Genomic DNA, 4,956 nt, shown 5'->3' with positions numbered 1-4,956 from the left:
CTTCAGGAGCTTGTTTGTGTGGTGAGGGCATAGGCACTCGCAGCGAAAACAAATCACTCCCAGGTAATTCGCTGGGCCCCAAGCAGCTGCTTTCCTCATCCTTAAATGGTGAAGAAAACAGTGGAAGGTGCTGGGCTGCAGCGGGCTCGGGGGGGACAGCGCTGAGCACGGCTGCTGCACTAGCACCGGGCACATGGAGCTCGGGTTCAGCCCCTGGCTGGTTTCCAGCCAAAATCTCCAGGAAAGAATTATAAATTTTTTTTTTTGGGGGGTATTTTTTTTTTCTTTTTTTGGGGGGTTGGGGGGAGGGTGGGGTAAGTGTTTAAAATCATCAAGAAAGAGTCCGAATGGGGTAAGGGTAGGAGTTTGGAAACACATCTCAAGCTCATCGTGGTTAGAGATGCTCACGGGCTTCCTTTGACCACACAGGCACGTCACGGACACTTCTGGTGCTCTGAGCGTTTTAGGGATGATAAGTCTGGTTTTGAGACCCCTGGGTGTGGGGACTAAAAGTCCTGAGGTTAGTCAGGCACCTGGCCTGGCAACAACAGAGGCCTTCAAAACCTCTAGACGTGGAGTTGAATCTCAAAAATGCCCAGGTCCATCCTTGCCTGCTGCGCTCCTGCTCCTTGAAAGCCCTTTACAGGCTAGTGCTGGAGACACCAAAAACCACTGTCTTTTAATGAATTCTACTCTGCCAACGTGGCACGCCCTTAAATACCTGTTTAGACCTAGGTATAAATCCACGTTGGACATGGCTCTCTCGAAAGTATTTTCCTGCATTAACTCGATTTCTCATGTGAAAGATCAGGATAGAACACCTGTTTCTGCCTCTTGTTGTCTACTGTCACTGTGGTGGTCTCAGGAAAAGGGATGGTCTTCTCTGGCCCAAATTTGGAATTTCCATTTTGTGGGAAAGCTGCTGTTTTATGGTCTGGTTCTGCCCCGTGTTGGAAGACAAGCTGGGAATTTCCCTACCAAGTGAAAGAAAAGTTGGGTCTGTCACAGACCTGCTTCAACAAGAAACGTGTTTGATGATGTAGTCGTTTTTGCCTTAAGAAGGAGTTCAGGAGGAAGATGACCCATTCCAGTAGAGTTAACCTTTTCTTCAAGCATAGCTTCAGTATTTTGCCAAGAACAATGTGCTTTCACGTGGCCTGTCTGTCTCACCAGAACACCCTTGCCAGGGAAAATGTTGATCCATTCGAATACCAAGTCCCTCACTCAACAAATCATGGTCAGGGCTTTTCGGTTTAATCCTGATGGTTTATTTTAAGGATTAAAACAAAATTTATGGCTGGGAGATGACAGAGCTTATGGCTCCTGCAAGATGAGGTGAGATTGCCTATCTCATCGTGGGCTGCTGGTTTGTGGCTTTGCGGTTGGAGGCACATCAGTGCTCCTGATTAGCATCAGGTCACGGGGTCACCTGGCAGGTTTTTTGCTTCGTCTGGGACTGAGGGCAGTTGTGATGGCTCCCTAGAAATGATCCCTCTGAGGGAAGCAGATAGAGGTGAAATTAGGCTAGTTCAGTTTAACAGCGGCTGAGAGCAGAGTTTTACACTGAGCTGGACGGGAGGTTTTGCAAGATCCCAGGAAGCGCTGCTGGTCATCGCGTTGGCAACCACATCTACCTGAGCATCAATCCCTACTCCTTTCTCCTCTCAGTATCAACTATTTCTCTCCCCCCACCTTCCCTTTTTTTTTTTTTTTTTTTTTTAATTAAATTTCTAACACTGGATCCAGCCTTTGAGGATATCCAGTTTGGCTGAAATAGCATCTCCCAGTACAGAATGGCACAAAAAAACTCTCCAGGTGATCAGATCTAATTGTAACACGTTGCTCGATGCCTTTTGAGTCCTGGTTCCTGCACAGCATCATATATTATATCCCACATCCCCTTAGAAGCTGGAGGCCACAGAAAGATGCAGAAGGATGATGATTTCGGATTAAAGCTGCCTCTGACACTTGGGAAAGAGTGGAAAACCATTTTTCAGTGGGAGCGTTGGGGCCACTCTACTCTGAGGTGAGCAAGGCTTTTCAAAGTCCTCTCCTTCCAAAAGGATGGGTATAATTTGCAATAACCTCCTAAGGAAAGTGTTTGCAAGTGGTCGTCTCTGCTGGCAGGTGATGTGGGAAGAGCTTGCAGAGAGAGGGTTAACCTGCTTCCTACCCTCTCCCTTCTGGGTGCCCAGGCTGAGGCTCCTGGTGTCCCACCTGCAAGGCAGAGGGGGAGGTGGGCGCCCAAGCTTGCCCTCTTAAGGGGGGACACTGCTGCTTATGGTGCTGGCTCCGAGGGGGACCCTAATTTCAGTCCAGCCTGTGCATTGCTCCGTGGCAATGCCCATCAGCCTGATGCTGAAATTATCCTGCTTTTTGGTATCGTAGGTGCAGAAACCTGTCACCTCGTGCTGTCTTTTCAAGGATGGAGAAGGGAGGGCTGCTTCACACAGAGGCAGCCAAAGCCTTGCTACATGTTCCTCTCCCTTGCTGTCTTCCCTGCCCTATGGGAGAGGCAGTGCTGAGTCAGGGTGTTTCTTCCCTTCCTGCTGATGCTCTCAATGCTCCTCCTCGGCCAGGTATTTGGTTCAATTTGGAATGGGCTCGTCTCCAAAACCGGGCTTTAAGATTTGGTGCCAGCCTTCTTGGCTATGCAGCAAAACAAGCTGAAAAAGGTTGGAGCTAAGGAGGAAGGCGTTAGCAAGCTGAAGAAGGTTCTGGAAGATGTGATGAAGGGTCCCGTCACCTCCATCTAAATTGCCCTGTCCTCCTGCTCCCACGGTGTTGCTGCCTGTGTCCTCGCAGCCTAGTCTGGCTTGTCTCCTGATCCATCTGGATGGAGCTGTCACCACCCGAAGATGCCGTGTGGTCCCGGGATCTCCCATTCTGGATATGTCTGGAGCAAGGCAACGTGTTGCTTTGAGTTTGCAGTGTGGTTGGTTGGTAGGTTGAGGTTTGGAGATGGGCACAGGGTGGTTTGGGAGTGCTTAAACCATTGCAGACAAACCTAGACAGTCTTGTCACCCTTCCCTTGATACATGGAGATTTATCCCAGCCATCTGGAAAATCACCTTTTAGGGTTATTAGCTCAATATGTATACACATAGTAGAGTAATTTATTTATCAGGATTCCGTAAGTAATTGCTGTTTATGAAGCATGGCTAACGTATGAAGCATAAACAACGAATCAGCACTTGCCCCAAGGAACACGAATGATCAAGGTTAGGCAAGACAGAGACAGGGCTGAGGGATGCAGAGAGCTGTGGAGGTAATGAGTGGGTCAGCAGGGCTTATTCAAGGCTCATCAGGCACGCGAGGAGCGTCTGGAGTGGGAACTGCCTGCGTTAAGCCGAGTGACGCATGGCAGGGGAATGGCTGATACTGTGGCCACAGGTAGGACGAGGCAGAGCAACTGCAGGTTCTGGTTCTGGAGAGCCGGGTCAGTGCGCTGAGGTCAGGCTCCAAAGGGAAGGAAGAAGAGGGCCTATTTTGTTAAGTGTTTGGTTTGCTTTTGTGAAGTTTGGCTGCTAGCCCGCACCCGGTGAGAGGCGAGGCGAGGCGTTTACCGGCTCTGCGGCAGAGGTTGGGGGTGGGTTGGTGACACGGGGTCACAGGCCCGCGACGCTCCCCAGCGCCGGGCCGGGGGGCTTTGCCTGCCGAGCTGCCTTCGTTCAGCGGTTTCTCAGCCCGTGCCTGCAGTGCCCGCTGGAGAAGGGAAGGGGCTGGGCTGGGCTGGAGCCGTGCCCAGCCCCGTGCTCTGGTAGGACACCCAGGGGCACGCCGGTGACCACAGGGCTGCGTGCTGATTTGGGCAGGCGTGTGGTTTGCCGTTGCCCTCCTTGTGTGACCCTCCCCGACCTGGGGGGCGGTGGATGGGCACTGGGGGAAGCGCTCTGGCCACCTTGCCCGTGCTGGGATCGGGGCGTGGTGGCTGGGGACAGGAGAATTTCACCCCCGACAGCGGCTCTTTGTGGACCCTGCTTTGGGGGGTGGTTGGGGAGAGCTCTGCAACCTTCCCTGCGTCCGCTCCGTCCCCGCTCTTTCCTCCTCCCTCACTTATTCCTTATTTCCATGCTCTTCCACCCCTCCAGTGTCCCGCTTCCATTCTCACTTCCTCCTTCGTTCCTCTACGTGCCTGCCCAGAGCCATCCACATCCCCTTCCTCCAGCCCAACCCCCTGCCCTCCTTCCTCCTTCCTGATTTCCGGGTGAAACAGTGAGTACCTAAAACTCTATCATCTAAATTGCTTCCCCCAAAATAGGCGTCACTTGCGAAGAATTTATGGAAGGGTTTGGAAGGCAGGACGGGACGTGCCCACATCTGCTTCACACTCAGGAAGGTTTCCAACCCATCTGCTGCGCTTTTGCTCACGTAGTTTCCAAGAAATTTCAGGTATTGAAAAGAAAATAACTAGGACTAATTAAGTGGTGGTGACATCACTCGTTTCTGCTGGGGTGCTGCAGGCTCTTCCCTCCCCACTGGACAAAGAGGCTGGGTGATACCGGCCGTGCCGGGGGCTGGGGGGCAGCTGCGGGGCGCTGGATCTCCCCCAGGCAGCCGCAGCACGTCATCTCCCAGATAAAAGGGCTCTGCTTCACCTTAGAAACCGCTGCTCTGTTTTCTCAGCTGGAGGCTGCCCCGCAGCCTGTGCATCTCCACGTGTCCTTGGCTGTCCATCGTACCCACTTGTCCTTGTGTCCACCACTCTGAGCCCGCTCTCTGGAGCTGTGCTGGGAGCCTGAAGGTTGCCAGTTCCCTTTCTAACAACCTGTCCTGTTACTTTGGCAAATGGCTTCTCCTTTCTCAATGTCCCTGCTTATAAAAAGGGCATAACTGAGACACACAATGTGAGGATTTACTGCTGAGTGTTTCTCAATCCACACTTGAGAAAATGACTTCATTCCTTTTAGACAGCACCCAGTATCCACCGCTCTGATTACAGCCTGGCTCTGTGCT

General features: G+C 52.1%; 1 protein-coding gene across 2 annotated transcripts in view; it reads left to right on the top strand.

Annotated features, from left to right (window-relative positions):
- The window catches only part of LOC104366198 (keratin, type II cytoskeletal cochleal), a 32,554-nt gene that overhangs the window by 9,154 nt on the left and 18,444 nt on the right, over positions 1–4,956 (top strand). The window lies entirely within an intron of this gene.

The sequence above is a fragment of the Tyto alba genome, unplaced genomic scaffold, assembly GCF_018691265.1.
Source record: "Tyto alba isolate M040663 unplaced genomic scaffold, T.alba_DEE_v4.0 Super-Scaffold_23, whole genome shotgun sequence".
NCBI classification, from domain to species: Eukaryota; Metazoa; Chordata; class Aves; order Strigiformes; family Tytonidae; genus Tyto; species Tyto alba.
Note: the sequence above shows the minus strand (reverse complement) of the source record. Positions and strands in the feature narration are given on the sequence as shown.